Source organism: Pipistrellus kuhlii, unplaced genomic scaffold (assembly GCF_014108245.1).
Source record: "Pipistrellus kuhlii isolate mPipKuh1 unplaced genomic scaffold, mPipKuh1.p scaffold_m20_p_4, whole genome shotgun sequence".
Lineage (NCBI taxonomy): Eukaryota > Metazoa > Chordata > Mammalia > Chiroptera > Vespertilionidae > Pipistrellus > Pipistrellus kuhlii.
The window spans coordinates 65,300,806-65,323,315 of NW_023425540.1; the positions used below are offsets into that span (position 1 = coordinate 65,300,806).

A 22,510-nucleotide genomic window follows, 5' to 3' on the forward strand; every position below is an offset into this window, starting at 1 on the left:
ATGATAAGAAGAGTTTGTATACTTGGAATTTATAGCTTATTGACACTAGTACAAGGCTTTGAAATAATGTCACTTTTTTCTAAAATCTACAGCTTAATAGTAGGTAGTCAGTGTGGATGAAATTCCCTTCAGGGAGACACGCACAAAATGGGGCATGTGAATTTGAGTTGACAAGCTCTTTCCATCTCCTTCATGATACCCCAATTAGCCCCAGAAAGTTCTTTCAGTGATGGAGCATACCAGGATCTGTATGGGGCTTAAGCTAGTCACCACCTGAGCAATACGTGGAGGAGTATGTACCTGAAATTCCCACATTTTTCATTCCTTTGAGCTAAAGAATAAATGATCTTGTTGAAATGTTTTTTATCCTGTGAGGCTAACCCATAAACATTCCTAATCTTCACCTTGGCTTGAATGCATTCATATTTGTGAGCACTTGTCATGTGTCAAACACAGCTCCAGGCACTAGAGATAGTGACAAGATCTCGGCTAGCTTGAAGCTTATATTGAAGCGGGGAGGGAGCTAGTAAATAAGAAAGAGAACAAGGTCATTTCAGAGTGTAGTTGATGATGTGGAGAAAATGAAATAGTGTGATATGATGAAAAAAAGGGCTGCTTCTCTACATTGGATGGTCAGGGAAAGTTTCTCTGAAAAGGTCATTAGTGAGCTAAGACATTGATGACAAGAAAAAGCCAATTGTGTTGTTCATCAAATTTCCTAGCAACAGTCATTTATTATGTTAGTGTGTGGTTAGGGCATAGGAGGCAATTTTTGATGAGGGAGAAACAGGAAGAAATCCCCAAAGTCTAAAGCATTGGTGTTGCTAAGTGTGCCATAAAGACTTGGGTTGCCAGTAACTACATAAGGGTATGAGTTATCCTGGGCAGTTTATATCCTGAGCCACATCTCTCAAATATTATTAAAATGCATGCATTAAAAATAGTCAAGCTCCAATCTGGTGATGTCCTAACCCCAGCTGAGTCATTGCAGTGGTGAAATACTTAATTATTTTCAGATTTGAGCAGCTGTGAGGCCCAGCCCTACAGGCACACACTTCAAAGACTTGGCAGTTGTTCTCAATCTTTCCATTTTTGAAGCAACAAAGAACAGCTCTGAACTTTTGCAAGTCTAGAAAACATGGTCAATCAAAGTTTACAAAGGACAGCCATTAGGCAGATACACATTTAAGGTTCCTAGATGAATTCAAAGGAACAGTATACAGAATCCCACTGCCCCAGCTCAAACCACACTAGCATTCCATTCCTTCCCCAGCCCTCCTCAATGCCCCCTCCAATTTCTTCCCATCATTCATTTGAATAGATTTCATTGTAAAGGCAGGTAGAATATCCTACTCATTCAAGAACAATAATTGATTCACATCTTGCTGATTGGGTTGTCATTCTTAAAGTTTACTTCATTGTCAAAGAGTATCATGCTCAATATTCTGAAGAGCTTCCATTCATAAATGAAGATAATAGGAAGTGCATGGGTGGCAATTGTTGATTCCAGCATTGGCCTTGGTCAAATGTGTGAAGAAGGAACATTTTTGATGAGGTCCTCTTCCATCTGCTTTCCTCTATAATTCTTCATCTCTCTTTCATAGACTTCCCAGAAATCCTTACTGGGGAACCTATATTTATATTTGTCCTACATTACACCATTCCAAAATTCTGAAACTTTTCTTATTCTCCTTTCTCCATTCCAACCTACTATTCTCTTTTCCATTCCTTCAAATAGCCATTAGGTAACTGATCAATCTGAAAACTTAATCATAGAACAGTGCTACTCAAAGTATGATGCCCCTACCCACATCCCATTAACGTGGGAAGTTATAAAGATGTGTATTTCTGCCCATTCCCAACCTAGTGAATTGTGGAAGAGGAAGTGATAATTTATGTCTTTACATGATCTTCACCTGATTCTTGAAATTGAGAAATATTATTGTGAAATAAAAATAAGAGATAATGAATTATTGTCACTTTCAAATATAATGTATCTGCTTTTTAAAGGGGTCTTTGAAGTCTCATTATAAAAACATGGCTATGGGGGAGTGGGGAGCATGGCTATGTAAAAACTGGGGAGAAGTCCACTGTGTAGCAGAAACGATCCTACTTAGTGGATGCTGACTCCCACCACCCTGAGAACAGCACTGATGACAGCGAGGCTAGCATCAGACAAGGACCTCTGAATGTACACTCAAAAGCCATCAGAACATCTCTCCTGAAGTTTCTGACAGGTAGATTAGAACGCCATGACACTCAGCCATAGCCCCAGTGTTCGGAAGAAAGAAAAAAGACTCCCAAAACATCCTCCTTCGTGGTGTTAATGGCCTGCATGTAACCACACATCATTTACTGAATATGAAAGGAGGTCTGATATGGGAAAGGTGTGATGACCTGGCAATTTATTTCACTTCTTGGTGTCACAGGCATGTTTCTGTGGGCTCAGCAGGGTCAACAAGCTTAAAATGTTATCTATCATAGAATAAGACAAACGTAATTTTCCTCTTGCTTTATTCTTCTATTTTTTTCTTAATGATTAATTAGGAGACATTCCTCTACTTAAGAAATTTGAGATGAGGCTGCACTAGGCATTATGATCATTCATAAAAGCAATCATCCACAAAATTAACTTTCTTGGGAACCCATAGGCCAAAATTTCCAGCTAAGGAAGAATTTTTACCAAAATGTGCCCCCACCCCAACCTTTTCTGTGCAGTAACATCCTCCCAGGCATAAATTTTCCATCAGGGCTCAGCCTTCCCTATAAAAACCTTTTAGAGTTGTGTCTTCTGGCTGGCAGCATTTGAAAGTCAAGCAAACAAGCCTTCCAGGCCGCACATTGAGTTAAGAAAACATTTTCTGCTTGACATTTAGGGCCAAATTAGGGACCAAAGTCCTCATTCTTTTAACTCAAGGCTAGGTTTATGTCTCCACAGGCAATGTGAAATGGAGTGTGGAGAAATGATCTCATGAAATAAATTAATTTAGACAGGATGCCTGGTTTGTTCATACCCCACAGAGAGAGGGGTGGAGGGTCGCACATGTGCATGTGTGTATGTGTAACAGCAGGTTAGGGAAACTGACACTGAAGAGATTAGGAAAAGGGGCTCTAACCAGCAGTAAGATTAGGTTTTTCCTCTAGAATCCAGCATATTCCAGTTACCAACTCTGTGACCTTGGGCAAGTGTCCGAGCCTTTATTTCCTCAACTGTTAGATAATTTTAAGAGATCCATTTGACTGCTTCCCAGGCACTGATGAAGAGAAGGATAATTAATTTTTAAAAGAATTCCATATTGGTATATTACAGTTCAATGCTACTGTCATTAAATGTCCCCTCTAATATTTGCACCCAGTTCTAAAGAGACACAGGGCCATTTTCTCGGGTACATGCTGACATACCCTCTCCCACCAGGACCTTAGAGCCACCCATTTACCAACACCAGATGAATTTTCTATCTCAGTAATGAGCCCAACCAAAGCTGCCTCCAGAACAAGATATCAGAATAGGAAATGGAGTCTGAGCTTCTCACATAGAAGGCCAGGGTATTAATCATGGTGAGCACACTAGGGGTTTTTCATCTGAGTCTGACTGGTTGGGTTCATAAAACCTCTTTCATTTTTCATCAGGAGATTCCAAGTTTTATATATTTATTATCCCTCTCATTATTTCACAGCCAGCAGCATATTTTACTTGTAGCAGTGCCTAACTTGAAATAATTTTGGAAACCACAATGCTTATGAGGCATGGCTTACTGGGGTACCAGCAAGCAAACCTTGCTCTTTATTAACAGACTGAGTTAAACATTGCTTACATTTTCACCCTGGTGTGCCCTGCCATTTCAGCTCCCCCCACCCTTACAACTACAGAACATAGGGATAATTCAACCTGGGCTTACCCATCCCCCTACCTCCAACTTGTCATAGTTTCAAGGACCTTGGTATAAACATAATTTATTTAACTCCCCTTATTCATACTGAGAGGCACTGGCTATTGAGTGGCAACAGCAATAACTGTTATTTTCATGGCAAATGTGCTTCAGTGAAATATAGTCCAGGGTTGCCTCTGTGTCCTTCAGGCCACAGTCTACTCTTTAAAAATTAGTGTCCATGGGTGGTTGTCAATATAGATCAGCCTAAGAGGAAAAATATGTTCCCTGAGAAGTTCTTTGGCCTCAGACTATAACACACAAGGAACATGATGATTACTGGTGGATTTTTGCCTCTTTATATGTTTCTGTTCTTTTCCTACACTGCCTCCTCTGTGAGTTCGTTTGGTTCATATTCAACTTATTGTGGCATAAAAGAGTGAGTTTAGGTCACCCAAGCTACTTACTTGTAATAAAACACAATTTGAGTCTCTGCCTTCAGAAGAAAGTGTGTGTGTTTCATTTAGCATTGTTGTTGTTTTTTATATATAAATTTAGTGAGATTATTGAATTAACACATTTCTCACTAGTAAGGAAGACTTGGGTCATTCTTCTGAGATCCCAGTTAGACAATAAGATACAAATATTTGGGCAGAGAATGATGGGAGGGGGAGGAAGAGAGAAGTGGTATAAGGAGGAGGAGGAGGAAAAAGATGATGATGATGATGATGATGAGGAGGAGGAGGAGGAGGAGGAGGAGGAGGAGGAGGAGGAGGAGGAGATGGGGCAACAAGGAGGAAGATAAAATCCATGCTTATTAATTTGGAATTCAGGAGAACTATCTAGAATTTCATGAACCATATCCCAGCCTGGCTCTTGTGCAGCCAAAGTACCCAGATAAATCAGTCATACTGCTTCCTTCCTTCAGCTCATCTTATCTTGACAACACTACTCTTTTAAAACTTTAGGAAAAAACAGTCCAAAAACAATTATTGAGCCATTTTACTCCAGTACCTGGAACAATACCCAAAATACTCAAAAAATCCCTTAGAATGATGAACGTATTCTAACTAGCTTAGGGGCAGTATGGAATAGTGGTTATGAGCTTGGACTCTGAAGCCAGATTTGGCTTCAAATCACAGTTCTGCCACTTCTTTGACCTTTACCTTTTTTGCACCTCAGTATCCTTATCTATAAAATGAGGATATTAGGATCTACTTCATAAGATTGTGGTGAAGATAATTGAGTAGATTATTCTTATAATAGTGCATGACACAAAATAAATTAAACCCAACTGACTGGGCTGTATTTCAACTTCTGTTATATTCTGGCATAGAATTAAAGAACATGGACTTCAGAGCCAAACAGGCCTAGGTTCAAATTCTGTCACTTACAAACTATATGGTTGTAGAATTGTAGTTGGGAAATAGCTGCCAAGGCAGAGACTACATTTCCCAGTCCCCTTTGCAGCTAGGAGTGCCAAGTGACTTAGCTCCAACTGATGGACTGTAAACAAAATGACACTTCCTAGACCATAAACCTTGCACACAGAATCCTCTACTCTGAATTTCCAAGTCCTGCTTGCTGGAATAGCATCAGAGGGATCTTAGAAGACCACACAGACTACTGTGAGCCTGAGTCCCTGAATGACTTAAACAACTAGTCCAGGCTCTCACCTAAGAGAGTAATAAATTTCGACATTCCTTAAGCCATTAATTTATTGTCCAGTCTCTTTAGAGTAGCTTAACCAACCTTAACATTGGTCCTGGCACACAATAAGCCCTCAATAAATTGTAACCACTCATTAAGCAATCAGGAAGAAGTAAATATCATTACGTACTTTTTCCTTTGCAATGAAATCACGGTATTGACATGAATAAGTTACTAAATCCCTCTGTGTCCTAGTTCTAAAATTAATAAAGTTATTGTTTTAAAATAACAATGGCGAGAGAATCCAAGATGGCTGAACAGGTAGACACCTAGCCGCAGCCGCACACAACAATTTCAATAAGATATAACTAAAATATAAAATGGCCAAAACCGGTTTGGCTCAGTGGTAGAGCGTCGGTCTGTGGACTGAAGGGTCCCAGGTTCGATTCCGGTCAAGGGCATGTACCTTGGTTGCGGGCACATCCCCGGTAGGGGGTGTGCAAGAGGCGACTGGTCGATGTTTCTCTCTCATCGACGTTTCTAGCTCTCTATCTCTCTCCCTTCCTCTCTGTAAAAAATCAATAAAATATATAAAAAAAAATAAATAAAATAAATAAAATAAAATATATATATTTTTTTTTATTTTATATATATATATATATAAAATGGACATTACCCAGAACTACAGGAAAGTCGACTGACTGTAAATTCTAAAATAACAATGGTATTGTTAAATTAGTGTTTTCAAAAAGTGTTGCTATCCTCAGGCTAAAGTTTATCACATTTAAAGTTTATGAATATTACAAAATACAATTACCATGTTATTCCTATATAAGAATTCTTAAGCAAGTACTATTGTTATTGAAAAATAATAAGGTATGCTAACCTAAAAAAATGAAGAAATTAAACCCTGAGGGAGTTCTAATCAGATAGGTTCAAATAAATCTCTAGTGATTCAATTAGAGCCATATTGCCACTAAATAATAATTTAAGTAATAACAGTTCCATTTAAGTAAAAATATTCAACATGCTCAAACGTCAAATATTTTAAATCATAAAAGTGAATTACCCAACTTCACAATGATATGATAATTTGGGGTTTATAGATCTTTTACTTGTTAGTTTTTCTTAAATTCCTTCAGAAAAGAATTTATGTAAAGTGTACCTCCTTCATTTTGAATTTACTCTCACAACAAAGTAGGAAAGTGCTTTATAGAAAATGAGCCATTTCCATATGAGTACATATCCCCTTTTTTTCTCATGACTTACAAATCTAAATTTGAGGCCCTATTTCAGCTCTAGGGAGCATTTTAGAGCAATTCTCAAAGAACTAACTTGTTTGAAAAAGAGTATCATGGATTCTTTTGGTGTGTGGCAATTAGGCTCATCTGATAAAAAATAATAATAATTTAAAAAAAGACAGCATGGATACCTGTCAGAAGAAGATGCCATATCATAATCAATATATGAGCACCTAAGAGGATCCAGGAAGCACCTAATAAATAGCTTATTGTCTCAATTTCAACATAAACATACTTTTATTTTTAAAAGGGGGTATTTAATCACAGATTCCTTACTTTAAAAAGGTATAATAGTTTCCTAATGAATTATCACCAATATATTTTCCCTTTGATCCCCAGGGATATCTGTATTTTCTGTCTTTAATATTTAAGATTAACACCTAAATTCATAAATATGTCCTTTTAGTGTGACAATTTACTTCAAGCTTTAACTTTTTTTTTTTACCCACACTTTTGAAATGAGTTTATGAGCATATATTTAAAATTTTGCTGCATTTTAATACTCTGAAAATTAGATGAACTGTGATATAATCAAACTCTTCCTTAGCATCTCCCAAATGTGCAGCGTCACAAAAAGCATCCACAGCTCCCTCGGAACAAAAAGAACTGCAAAGTAACGTAATGGTCAAGACCTTTAAAAACTCCTGCTTGACCACCTCTTTTCTGAGGAGGAAGAAATTTGTCTCATATCTAGGATCATAAACCCAAGTCACAAACGCCTATCTCCTTTTATTCCAATGCTCTCTGTGCTTGAAATATATCATTCATTCATTCAGTGAAAACACACCAGGTATCAACGATCTGCTTTTCCAATTCCAAGAACATAAGGAAAATAAGTTGGGAAATTTTTTAATTACTTTAGCAGCTGTCCTCAGAATGCTTCTCAGAAAGAGAATGGACTTTGTTCAGGAAAATGCCTTGATAGAGGCTTGATGGTAAACAGTAATACTGTAAAAGACAGCCTGGTCTGTGCCAAAGCTTCAGAAAAGAAAGCAAAACCGTTTACTAGTAAGATGCTGTTCAGACCTGCTGTTGTGAGGACACATGCAATTCATTGCAGCATTCCTTGTCGTTGTAAACAAAATGGGAACAACCTAAAGACCTATTGAAATCAGAGTGGAAAATGAATTTTTAATAGCTATTCCTCGAAGTGCTAAAGAGCAGCTTAAAATAACAAAGATGATTATGTGTACTAACAGGGAAAATTCCTCAAAACATATTACCAAGTGAAGAAGCAAGCTGTGTGCCTTCTCTGAGAATCAACCCATATGCCTAGGATGCAAACCACACTCATTTCAGAGCAGTTATGTTAAGCATACTTTAAAATATTCTCTATTTTCTGAAGGAAATATATATATGCAAACAACAGTTATCCAGAAGAATATACACTAAGCAGATAGCAGTGCTCACACCATCTGGGAAGGAGACCTAAATTCTGGATGCTAATAAAGGACTTGATCCATATCATTAGAGTTTTAATTTTTACCAAGAGAATATATCCTTTTATTGCTTGTATAATTAAACTTTAAATATTTTTAAAATTAAAAGGACTAAAAGAACATATTTAAGAACCTAGATATTCATTCTAAATTTAAATATCCTTCTAATAGATTGGACTTAACTTTAAATATGTTAACACCTTTGAAGTAAATTATAAAGGACACTGACATGCCAGTTGGATTTTGAAATCTATAATGAATAAACAAAAATATGTAATAAATAAGAATGGCTATGAAAAGGAATGTATTTAATGTTATTAAATTATCTTGAAATACTGTTTCATAAAATTATTCTCCTAGGTCTCATTTTCATGTATGTTAGTATTTCCTAAAAGAATGTTTACAACCTAAAAGGTCTTTGATCACAAAAAAGTATCAGCTACTGTGACCTAAATTCTTGTTGCAGCATGAAATAAGTAGGACTAGTCCCCTTTTAGCTTTAAGAAAAAGCAATGAACAGAAGAAGATGCCATAACATGCAATTCAGTACAGATTAAGAACTGTACTTAGTTTATATAAGGCCTATGACTTGACAAGACTACATTAAAATACCATTTTAATGGGATTTTCAAAGCTATTTTATTTCCTTCCTTTTCATAATCAAGAATGTGACTGCAAATACTTCTTATTAATAAAAATATGTGACTCAAAAATCCTGTGAGAGTTTCTGCTCACTTCAGCACCATTTCTCAAACTGTGAGTTTTACCTTCAATCTTATCTGCTTGCGACTCTCTTAACTCTAGTCTTAAGAATGTTGCATTTACAATTCTGAGGCAGTAATTTCCATAAATTACCTGTCACTATGAGGAACCTGGGGATATAAGACTAAGTCAAGCCTGCTGAGACTCACACTTGTTTTTCCAGGAAAATCAGACCTGAACTTAACAGTGATCCACACGAGGAAATGGGAGCAGCCAAAAGTCATTTCTATTTTAATGCAGGAGGCATTAGATAATTTCTGAAGTAAGTTTGCCTCTTTAATTATATTTGTTTACACTGACTGTAAAAGGAGTGTGGTTTGCATTCCCAGCATATGGGTTGATTCTCAGAGAAGGCACTCAGAAGTGAGACAGGAATACACGTGGTTTTAATAAAGACTTTGGATACCCTACAAAGTATATAATCCACATAAGGATAATAAAAGACCTTTTAGTTCACTCAATTATCTAGTTAGATAAATATAAACTCTAGCCCATTTCCCTTGTCCACTTAGCACACTTCTGGGGGGCCTCTTCCAGGTCAGTGGGTATGGGCTCCAGAAACACAGACCCATTGTGATTCTAGGTAAAACATGTTTTACAATCAGTGAATCGTTAAACCCAGGGAAGGTCACTCATGCTGTTAACATCTTATGGCAGAATGTTCTTACACAAGACCCTGGTGGGGAGGCAGGCAAGAACTTTGTCTATGTGCATTAAGAAAAAGTACAAATCCTCAGAACTACAGCTTCTCTATCACCATGCCTTTGCTGAGGTCCCTCTTCCTTCTTTTCATCCAGGCCTCAAGGAAATACTTGAGAGGAGCCATGTCACACAGGAGCCAATACACAAGGAGCCATGTCAAATCCCAGCTCTCCTAGCACATGACATGTTGGTTTCCCAGGGAAAGGCCCTCTGAAGTTCTTTTAAAGCCAAAAAAGTGAGAGAGTGGTAGGGTAGGAGAGGGAGAGAGAGAATAAAACCAAAAACATTGAGAGACTATCTTCTCCTTCCCATGTTAAATCAAATTCAATTATTCACAGAGATTCAAAGCCAAATAAAGTGTCAGTGTTAGAAGTAGGAGAGAGCCGGCAGTCATCCAGTTTAGCACACTCATTTATAGATGGCAAGTGGAGTCTTAGAAGGAAGGAGTGATTTAGAACCCTGGTCATCTGGAATGGAGGCCCTACGACTTCCATGGAAACCCTGACAAAAAATAAATAAAATTAAAAAGTTAAATCTCCTTTAGGAAATATTACATATTTCAATATAAACCCTAAGACAATTAGCTTGAGAACTGTGTCTGATTTGGATTTTTCTGTAGTGCAACTCTCTTCCATAGTAAAACAAGAAGATAATGTGAGCTCTACAGTATTTCAAATTTTCTTTTCTACTCATGAGCATCTATTTATTTGGATGACCTCGTTTCTTATTTTTACAGTATATTTAAACTGAGTGTGTGAATCTTTGCAGAAGTATTCTTTCTTGCGCTATTTTTCTGGGCCTTGTGAGAGCCATGTGAGCTAGATAGAATACAATAATAAGGAATGGAACTCTTCCCACTGGTAATATGGTTTCCATTAGAGCACGGTCTATATTTATAGTTGAAAACCTTATTAGTTGAGTAACTATTGTATGATCAAAACTACTTCACATTTACAAAAACGAAAACATCGCATAAGGTCAGCTTGACAAAAGTGTGATATTTGCAGAGAGAGCCAAGGGTTATCCATTTTTAAAAGGCCAAGTTAAATAAGATACAATTAGATCTCATTTGGCCTCCTACCTCTCAGGATTTATAAACTCACTTTTTCAGCGATCTTGGGGGAATGAATTTCGCCTTAATTGTATCTTGTTTCCCTTGGCCCATCTGCATTACCCAGCCTCTTCTGACAGGCGCTTTCAGCAAACATCACACATCCTTGTGTCTTGCTGACCTTTTTTTCAAATTGGCTTTTCCTTTTCCTTATTCAACGCTTTTGAACGGATATCATATTTTATTTTGTTTAGAAATATAAAGGGTGAGAATTTATTCACCTCCATGGCTGTGAGGAGAAAATCGATACCAACCACAGAATTTTTAGAAAAACATACTCTCAACCAATTCTGAAGAGGCAGACTTTTCTACCAACACGTACCAAACACGTGGCTTCCCACTACACAATGTGATCTCAGAGAAAGAAGAAAAAAATCAGAGGAAGATATCTAAAGAGCCACAACACTCCCTGAACAAAGTAAAATTTAGACCCAAGGTGTAAAATTTAACGGCGCTAAATGTAAACTGACTGAAGCAGCATAGCAAATCACCACACTTCAAGAGAACCCCAAGCTGCCAGGACTCTCCTCAGCATTTCTCACCCACCCAGTCCTTACCTCACATCAGTCCCCAGCTCTGGGGGACTCTCCTCACCCATTTTTCCTGCTCTCAAGTTGCCAAGACTCAAATAGGAAAGGCAGAAAGTGTGCCAGTGGGGCATACTACAGATTCATTCTACTCCACCGTTGAGTAGGAGAAACTCATGGGCTTTGGGGAGAGACACCCGCTCATCTCCACCCTCTCTTCGATCTCCCCATCCTCACAGCCTCAAATGTCATCTCTTGGTGCCCTTATGTCACAGCTACCTGTGCTGGGCTGGAAAGTCCTCCAACGTTTGGAACACCCGAATTTGAGTGTAAGTTCCACCACTTACTAGCTGAGTTCCTAAGCAAATTACTGACTTTTTCTGCTTCTCATGTTCCTAACTCAGTTAAGTCAAGGTAATAATCTTGACCATGCAAGGCTACTTTGAAGACAGGTATATAATGTGCATAGCATACTGTCTGGGACATAATTTGACCATCATAATAATATTTTAATGTGACCGGGCAATTTTTTTCCTTTCGGTTTGACTTCTTGTTGCATTCCTCCCAGATGCTGTTCCAGACAGCTTCCACAGCCCTAAGAACCCTGTCTCCCTCCTCACTCAGCGGTGTGATCTCTGATCAACAAGAGATCAAAGTCATTCTCCCAAGGGTTCACAGCCTCATGATTATGAATGGTTCGGCTATCTCAGAATTTCCCAGAGCTTCACTCAGACCTTTCACCCCTAACCCAGGCTGACATCCTTCCTGGGGTCTTGTCTCCTGCCTGCTTTTTCTGTCACCTCCTGTTCCCCTTCTTGCATGTACTCGTAATTGAGTAAATGTTTATTAAAGATTGGTTTTCTCCTCGTTCCACCAGTTCTTTCTCTTCCTTTACAGTTTTACAGATATTCTTAATCTAAGATGAAATCCATGGTCCTGCTCTCCTCTGATCTTTCACCAGGTCCTCACCCACCACAGCAGCATGTGGGGTTTTAGGAGCCACGCTGCCTCTTGCGCTTTCTAGCTGTGTGTTGTGCTCGGACAAATAACTATCTGAACTTCAGTTTTTGTATCTGCAAGTGTGTGTGGGGGGAGGAGGGGGAAATAGAGTCGTTTTGAGAATTAAATGAGTCAATTCATCTAAAGCACTTACAATAGTACTTGGTAATCTGATGAGTAGCTCTCTTTTCAGATTGACAAAATGTTTTCCTATTCACTTAGAACCAAAGTTTCTAGCTGGGATTTACCTGCTAGCTTGATATGTGACCTTGGATAATCGTGACCTTGTCTCCTGCCTGCTTTTTCTATCAATAAATGTGAGGTGTTAAACTTCCTCACCCTCCATGCACACCCCTTGCCGCCTTCTTCCATCCCCAGACTATCAGATGCTTGAAATGTATTTCTTAAAGTTAATAACAGCCTCCTAATTTCTGAATGAAAGCCTATTTCTCATTTTCCCCTTCATTCTTCTTAATCTTTGTGCAACTCTATGAGACTAACACCCACCTATTGGGATATCCCTTGTCTTGGGACAAAGGAGGAATTAACTATTTTTTCTGTGACTCTCCCTTACCCAGGCCATAAGACTTGACACTGCTCCAGAGGGACAGGACGGAAGTATCTGGAAGAAACTAGGAATAGCCACTTTGGTTCTGGGTCTTCAGTCAAAAGTCTTGGCAGAGAGGCATGTGATTCCCCACCCCTTGCCTGGATTAAGTTCTCAGAGTTGGGGAGAGAGGGAATCTAGAGGGATGGTTGGATGCAGCAGCCCTTTGGGAGGAGATGTGGATCACATGCGCCTCCTAGAGCCATCAAAGCTGAATCTACAGCCAACAGTGAGATGGAAATGAACCGTGGGACACTGACACAGGCCCTGGCAAAGTATCTGTGAGCCCCACAGTGGCACAAGAAAGCACCTGGGAGTTTCCCATGATCACTACTCCCTTGCCCCCAGAGAGATGAGGAAGTACTGAGAGAAGACCCTAAAAAAGGGGTCTCATGGCTGCGTTGAAAGGACTCAGCTGTGGAGGACAGCATGGACCATGCAACTGGAAACCCAGTGGGATCCCACACATCTCTGAGGATGCTAGTGAGGATGGGAGCCAGCAACTAAAGCCATAATGAGGATAACACAGGCCCATAGACTGTCGGCTTCCTTCGGACAGGTTGTCCTGTAGTTCTTTGTTTAAGTTAATTATATACACACCCTGATTAACCAATTTCTTTGAATTGAGTTGATGGGTTACTTTTTTTCTGTTGTGCTAAATTGAAATGGCACAAAAATAACCCTCCATCTCTTTTTCCCCCCTCTTAAATGATGTATTAGAAGGTAATAATGGTTCTGGATAGACAAAGAAAGGCTGTGGGACAAAAACTGTAAGCATCGGTTCAGTACAACTAGAAACTAAGTTGGTCTGGAATGTTCAACAAATACTTTACATAGCTTAAACCACTAGAGGGAGTGTGTACAGGTATTATTGAAATGGGATAAAAATTACATTATGATGTTTAATTGTCAACTATGATTCTTATGAGAAAGTAGAAGCCACTCTCTGTTAAAAAAAAAACAAAACACAATGTAAATATTTTTAAAAGATAGAGGCTGTATAGAATATTTTCATATTTGCTACTTCTTACCACAAAAAAATAAAGTTTAAATGCTAATTTATACAGTCACTGTGAATTTTTTAAAATAAGAAATGTAAGAACTTGTAGCAGTTCTGTGCTATTCACTCTTAAATAGCAATTTAATATGAGTTAACTCAACAGTCCAATCCTGTATATTTTTAAATTATCCAATCAAAAATCATATATTAAATACATCTTCTCATCTTAAAATTACAGCGATCATCATTTTACAGTTGAAGAAAAACAGTGCATAGTAATTCATCAATTATCCAAGCTCACATATCAAGCTAGCAGATAAACCCCAGCTAGAAACTTTGGTTTTAAGTGAATAGGAAAACATTTTAACAATCTGAAAAGAGGGCTACTCAGCAGATTTCCTATGTAGGATTCCAACTAACAAGATTTTTTTAGAATTTAGTGCATCCAAAGAAATGGAAAATAAAATAATAATTCCATCCATTGCCACTCATGCTACAAAAAAAAAAAAAAAAAAAGATTTGGAATTTCTAAATGCCAATATCCAGTATTGGCAAAGATACAGAGAAATGGTCTTTCTTATTTATTTTGGTAGAAGTATACACTGGTATAATATTTTTGGAATACAATTTAACCAATTGAATTTTTAAATTTTAAATATGCAGATTCACATAAAGATTTATGTTCAATCATCTTCATTGCTATTTTATATGTCATAATGAAGTAATAGAAACAAGTCTGAACATCCAACAGTCACGGAATATTTAAATATATAGTATCTGTCCAAATGATGTCATGAACAGTAATCATTCTGGAGCTGTTTAATAATATAACGATATACCGTCAGTAAAAAATATATTACTTATATAGAAATACAAGAGAAAGAGGGTGTGTGTGTGTGTGTGTGTAAAATGAGAGTTATTTTTAGCAATGGATCTTTGAGTAATTTTCTCTTTGTAATTCTTAGTGTTCTGGGGACTGAGCAAGCTACTTAAAAATCTTTGATTCTCAGTTATCGAAGGTGGCAAGAGTGACGGCCACCTGACTACTTCCTACTAATCTCACTGAAACCTTTAACAACCTGCCTTAAGCTTTATTACTATTTTCTTCCTTTTTAAAAGTTGTTATCTATAATAATAAAAGCATAATACGCTAATTAGACTGGACAGCTGAATGACCTTCTGGATGACCTTCCAACAAAGCCAGGGCTGCAAGGGCCAATCCCCTTGCACAAATTTCATGCACGGGGCCTCTAGTTGTGAAATAATTGCAAACTTCGAAAAAAAGTTTTGAAAGAGTACAAAGACTTCATGTATGCTCTCACCCAACTGTTGATATACTACATAATCATAATATAATTATCAAAATACGTAAATTAACATGGGTTTTATGCTATTAATTAATCTATAATATTTATTCAAATTTCACCTCACAAATATTTTTCTGGATCCAAGCCAGTATCTCACATTGCATTAGTTGCCATATTTCCTTTATCCCCTCTAATCTGGACAATTCCATTCCTTATCTTTTTTGAGCTGACATTTTTTAAACTGTATTGGCTGGTTATATGTACAATGTCTCTTAATTTTGGTTTGCCTGATGTTTTCTCATGATGAAATTCAGTTTATGAAGTTTTGGCAAGAATACTACAGAAATTATGTTGTGACCTTCCAGTGCAGCTTATCTGGAGAAACATGATGTAATATGGCTCATTACTGATGAGTTTCACTTTGATCTCTTTGTTGAGGTCAGGTCTACCAAGTCCTGCCAATGTATTAATCCCTCGCTGTAATTAGTAAGTATTCCATGGAGAGATACTTTGAGCCTCTATAAATATCCTGTTTCTCATCAAAATTTTACCCACTAATTTTAGCATCCATTAATGACTCTTGCCCATAATAACTATTACTGAGGTATTTATCAAATGGTGATTCCCCATTTCTCCCCTTGCTTCTAATTAGAATTGTACTGTAAGGAAGAATTGTCCACTCTGTCTAATTTATTTATTTTATTATTTATGCTATATAGAGTAATGAATATTCATTTTATCTTATGGGTTTTAATTAATTGTTATAATTTTTTTTTCAGTTGTACCAGATTTGGCCATTAGGCACTCCTTCCAGTTGGTCCCTATGCCCTTTGACATGGCTGCACACCAACTTTTGACCACTTTTACTTTCTGTCACCACAAGGTGCTTCAAGCTGATCTTGTACATTCCCTGCCCGAGGCCTGGAATCAGTCACTTCTCTAAATAACCATCCTCTGTGCAGAAAGGGAAAGAGTTAAACAAAATATTTCTAACTCGTGTGAGTCTTGGACTTTTTCTTATATTTAGCTCTCTTTCTGATTAAAATACTTAGAGATTGTAATGATTAATTATATGTGTCAACTTGACAGAGCTAAAGGATAACCAGATGGCTGGAAAAAAAAAATTCTTTCTGGGTGTGTCATTGAAGGCCAGACTAAAGAAGATCATACACACCGATGTGAGTAGGCATCATCCAATCTGTTGAGAGCCTGAATAGAACCAAAAGGCAGAGGAAGGATGAATTTGTTCTCTCTTCTTGAACTGAGACATCCATCTTTTCCTGCCCTTGGACATCAGCACTGCTAATTTTCAGGCCTTCAGACTTGGACCAAATTATACCATTAGCCTTCCTGGTTCTCCAACTTGCAGATGGCAGTGTGTAGGACTTCTCCATCTCCATAATTATGTGAGCCAATTCCTTATTTTATATTTTATGTATATGTTGGTTCTGTTTCTCTAGAGAACCCTGACTAATACAGAAATACTTGCCAGAAAGTAAATTATTTGGGGAAAAAATTTTAAAGTCTTGCAAGACCATTTTAAAATTTGGCTGAGGCAAATTTGGTTGTAATTTCCCAGCTCACTTCTGGACTCCTTGTTATTATAGTTCCTCATAGATCAAAAATAAAATTCCCTTGGAGGTTGGAGGATTCCATCTACCATGTCAACAAAATATTGAGTTATGTGATTCTTGGTAAAGAGTAACAAAAGCCCTCTATTTAAGGAATTATTTTCAACATTCAGAGGGTTCTACAGGGATAGTCATATCTCTAGTCTGAGTATTTTTGGAGATAAAATATTTGAGGCCCACTGAAGAAAACTGAGGAACCAACATAACTCATTATTATAGGGTTACAGACATATTTTTTAAAGGAACATGATTTAGATTTAAGTAATGTGGAGAAAATTGCTAGCTCTTTCCAACATTTATTCTCCTTTCTTAATTGGTGGGGGCCTCACAAGTTTAGGCAGGCACATAGCCACCAACGCTCCTTTAAAGGTCTGTGTGATGCTGTGATCAAGTCCTGGCCAATGGGTTCTTAGTAAAAGAGACATTTACAACTCCCTGGCTATATTCAAAAAGAAATGGGACCCTGGCCGGGTAGCTCAGTTGGTAAAAGCATTATTCCACTATGCCAAGGTTGTGGGCTTGATCTCCAGTCAGGGCAGATATAAGAATCAACCAATGAATGCATAAATAAGTGAAACCAACAAATCGATGTCTCTCTCTCCATTCCCTCCCTCCTCTTGCCTTTCTCTTCCTAAAATCAATTTTTAAAAATTGGTCACGCTCTTCACTTCCCTTTTTTCTGCTTAATGTCTTAATGGCTGGGGCATGAATATTTAAGTTAGAGCTAGAGAAGCCATCTTGGGCAAAAACATGGAAGCCACATGTTAAAGAAGTCACATTTTAAAGGCAACAAGATAGAAGGCACCTATGCCTTTTTTTTTTTTTTTAGATTGTTAATATATTGCATTATAATGATTAATGTTTCAATGTTGAATTGCTTTGCCTCCTTGAGACAAATCCCTGTTGCTTCTGGAGTTTTTATATATTGCTAAGTTCAATTTCTATTATTTGGTTGAAGATTTTGTTTGTTGAGAATTTTTTTATCTGTGTTCATGAGGTATATTGTTTGTTTTTGTACTGTCATCTAGTTTTGGTATCAGGATCTTAATGGCCTTATAAAATGAGTTGAAAGGTATTCTTTTATATTTTCTGGTACAAATTTGTGGAATTATGTTATTCTAACATCTTTTCTATCTAACATATTTTCTATTGCTGTTCCTTCATGTGTAATGTTTGCCATTGGAATCATTTCCCTTCTTTCAGAAGAACTTTCTTTAGCAATTATTTTAAAACATGTATGCTAGCCGAAACCAGTTAGGCTCAGTGGATAGAGCGTCGGCCTGCGGACCAAAGGGTCCCGGGTTCGATTCTGATCAAGGGCATGTACATTGATTGCAGGCACATCCCCGGTGGGGGGGGGGTGCAGGAGGCAGCTGCTCGATGTATCTCTCTCATCGATGTTTCTAGCTCTCTATCCCTCTCCCTTCCTCTCTGTGAAAAATCAATAAAATATATTTAAAACATGTATGCTAGCTGAAACCAGTTTGGCTCAGTGGATAGAGCATCGGCCTGCAGACTGAAAGGTCCCAGTTTGATTCTGGTCAGGGGCATATACCTTGGATGTGGGCACATCCCCAGTAGGGGTTGTACAAGAGGCAGCTCATCAATTATTCTCTCTCATCGATATTTTTAGCTCTCTGTCCTTCTCTCTTCCTCTCTGTAAAAAATCAATAAAATATATATATATTTTTAAAACATGTATGCTAAGGAGAATCCAAGATGGCTGCACAGGTAAACACCTAACTGCAGCCGCACACAACAATTTCAATAAAATACAACTATCAATAAAATATAAAATAGACATACCCAGAACTACAGGAAAGTCGACTGACTGGAAATTCTACAGCGAGAAGGAAAGAGAAAACCAGAAGGAAAATCAGAGGAACTAAGGTACAGAGGCATGCTGTGCATGTGGAGAGGAGGGGGCAGCTGAGTACCTGGCTGGCGTTCCCTGGCGGGAAGGAGATAAAAGCTCCGGACTGTGTGGAACCCCAGACCCGACAGCACTGAACCCCAGTTCTAGGCCAGACCCTGGGGACACAGGCTCGAACAGAGGGAGCCAGGGCTGTGAGGCGGAATCCCAGGGGAGCTGCAAAAGGCAGAGCCCCCGGAGGCGCGCACATTGCATGCAGAGGACGGACTGCTGGCTCTGCTGCTAGATTGCCCTAGCGGGAAGGAGACAAAAGCTCCGGACTGTGCTGAGCCCCAGTTCTGACTGCTCTGACTGCTCCAGTTCTAGGCCAGACCCCAGGCTCATACAGAGGGAGACTGGGCTGTAAGGTGGAAACCCGGAGGAGTGGCGAAAGGAGGTCCTGGAGGCGCGCACATTCCGTTCAGAGAACTGACGGTTGGCTGTGCTGCTGGATTGCCCTAGCGTGAAGGAGACAGGGGCTCCAGACTGCTCTGAACTCCACTTCCAACTCCACTGCCAAGTGAACTGAATCCCAGTTCCAGGCTCATTGGGGGAGAGCCTAGACTGTTTGGTAGCAGGTAAAAATCAAGGGCACCTTTCTCTCAGAGGTGCTTACAACAAGTACTGAAGGACCCTGAGGAATACTGAGACTCAGGAGCCGGATAGGACGTAGCTGAGGGAAGCCAAGGCTGTAGGCTCCACCCTGAAACTACATCTAAGCAGAACACAGAGACTTTTAAGGCTACCAATTCAGGGAAGCTGTGAAAATGCAGAGACAAGGAAAAAGATCACAAACAAAAGAAATGGAGGACAAAAAGTGACTGGATATAGAGTTCAAATCTATGCTTATAAGGTTTTTCAAGAATTTCCTAGAAAAGGCCGATAAGACCTATGAGGATATGAAAAGGGATCAAACTAGAATTAATAAGGAATCAACAAGAAATAAAGAATACATTGTCTGAAATAAAAATATTATACAGAGTCTTAAAAACAGAATGGAAAATCGCAAGAATCAAGTCAAAGATTTGGAACATAAAGGGCCAGAAGACACTCCTCTGCAGAAGCAAGAAGGAAAGAGAATCCAGAAAGTTGAAGATAATGTAAGAAACCTCTGGGACAACTTCAGCCAACATCAGAATTATGGGGGTCCCAGAAGATGAGAGAGAGCAAGATATCGAAAACATACTGAAAGAAATAGTGACAGAAAACTTCCCCCACCTGGTGAAGGAATTAGACTTACAAGTCCAAGAAGCGCACAGAACTCCAAACAAAAGGAATCCAAAGAAGACCACACCAAGACAAATCATAATTAAAATTCCAAGAGCAGCCGAAACCGGTTTGGCTCAGTGGTAGAGCGTTGGTCTGCGGACTGAAAGTTCCCGGGTTCGATTCCGGTCAGGGGCATGTACATTGGTTGCGGGCACATCCCTGGTAGCAGGTGTGCAAGAGGCAGCTGGTCGATGTTTCTCTCTCATCGACGTTTCTAGCTATCTCTCTCCCTTCCTCCCTGTAAAAAATCAATAAAATATATTTTTTAAAAATAATTTAAAAAATAATTAAAAAAAATAAAATAAAATTCCAAGAGCAAAAGACAAAGAGAGAATATTAAAAGCAGCAAGAGCAAAGCAGGTAGTTACCTATAAAGGAGCACCTATACGATTGTCAGCTGATTTCTCAACAGAAACCATGCAGGCCAGACGGGAATGGCAAGAAATATTCAAGGTGATGAATATCAGAACCTACAGCCAAAAATAATCTATCCAGCAAAGCTATCACTCAGAATTGAAGGCCAGATAAAGAGCTTCACTAATAAAAAAATAAATTAAAAAAAGCTAAAGGGGTTCATCACCACCAAACCAGAATTATATGAATTGCTGAAGGGGGTTCTCTGGGAAGAGAAAGTAAATAAAGATAAAAATTATGAACAACAAATACATAACTATCAACAAGTGAATCTAAAAACCAAGAAATTTTTTTTAAAAATCTGATGAACAATATTAACTGTTGAATATAATAGAATCAGAGGTATGGAAGGGGAGTGAACTGACGATTCTTGGGGAAAAGGGGAAAGGAGGTTGTGGGAAGAGACTGAACATAAACTGTGCACCTATGGATGAGGACAATGGGGGGGAGGGGAAAGGGCAGAGGGTGGGGTGGGAACCTGGTGGAGGAGAGCAATGGGGGGGGGGGGGGGAGAGGAACATTTGTAATAATATGAACAATAAAGATTTATTTAAAATAATAATAATAAAATAAAAAACATGTATGCTAGCTATAGATTCTCTTAGCTTTCTTTAATTTATGAAAAAGCTTACAATTTCTTCTTTCTTCAGATAAGACTTTAAAAATGTTATTTCATTGTTTTCTTGCCTTTATAGTTTCTGAGGAGAAATCCATAGTAACTCATGTCATTGTTCCCTCTGGTAGGAGCTGGCAAACTGTGGCATATGGGCTGCCTGTGTGTTTCTTTTCTAGTTAAATTTTAACAACGCCACACCTAATTGTCTACATATTATCTACGTGCACTTTTATGCTACAATGGCAATGTTGAGAAGTTGTTTCAGACATCATATGGCCTGCAAACCTAAAATATTTACTATTTATGCCTTTCAGAGAAAATTTGCTGATCACTGCCCTATGGGTAATGTATCCTTTAATTCTGGCTTCTTTTAAGAGTTCTTCTTTTTCTTTAATTTTCATCAATTGTATCATGATGTGTCCATTATGGTGGTTTTCTAAGGCTTTAATTTGTTGGGGTTCAATCATTTTCTTGAATTTGTAGGTATATGTATAGTAAGTTTTCAGCCACTGTGTCTTGATGCATTCTTTCTTTTCTCCTCTGAGATTCTGATGATATCGATATAATGAATGTTAGAACTTTTGTTTTGGGGGGGGTTTTAAATATTTTATTGATTTTTTACAGAGAGGAAGAGAAAGGGATAGAGAGTTAGAAGCATCAATGAGAGAGACACATCGATCAGCTGCCTCTTGCACACGCCCTACTGGGGATATGCCTGCAACCAAGGTGCATGCCTTTGACCCGAATCGAACCTGGGACCTTTCAGTCCCCAGGCCAATGCTCTACCCACTGAGCCAAACTGGTTACGGCTAGACCTTTTGTTTTTTACTAATAAATACCTGAGGCTTTCTTCCTTTTTAAAAATTCATTTTTCTGTTGTTCAGATTTGATAATTTCTGTTTGAGCTCTCAAAGTTTACTGACTTCTCTGTCATCTTTATTCTGTTGTTGAATTCCCCCCTTCTCGGTTATTAGATATTTCAATTATAACATTTTCATTTGGTTTTTCTTTATAACTTTTGTTTCATTGCTGAAACTTAATGTTTTAATTTTTGTTTCAAGAGTGTGTGTGATTGCTCATTTGAGCATTTGAATAATAGCTGCTTTAAAGTTTGTCACAATACCCTAATACCTGTGCCATCTCATCATTGACATCTGTTGATTCTATTTTCCCTTGTGAGTTAAGATTTTCATGGTTCTTTGTATGCCAAATAATTGATATTGTTTTGTGGATATTTTGAACATTATAAAATCTTGGGTCTTGTTTAAATCTTATGAAAACTGTTGATATTTTTGTTTTAGTGGGCACTTGGTTAGATTTAATCTACAAGTTTCTATCCATTTTCTATTTTTGTTTTCGATGTGTGTGGGGGGGAGGGGGGAAGAGGGGTGTAA

General features: G+C 38.2%; 1 long non-coding RNA gene and 1 pseudogene across 1 annotated transcript in view; both read right to left on the minus strand.

The window, feature by feature from the left end:
* LOC123651242 overlaps nt 1-6,868 on the minus strand; it is a 23,928-nt gene extending 17,060 nt beyond the window's left edge. Inside the window, exon 1 of the long non-coding RNA XR_006739813.1 lies at nt 6,855-6,868. This is a non-coding gene — a long non-coding RNA (uncharacterized LOC123651242). The remainder of the gene's footprint in view (nt 1-6,854) is intronic.
* Nucleotides 1-18,923, minus strand: part of LOC118703108 — a 20,695-nt pseudogene extending 1,772 nt beyond the window's left edge.
* Nucleotides 18,924-22,510: the final 3,587 nt, after the last annotated feature.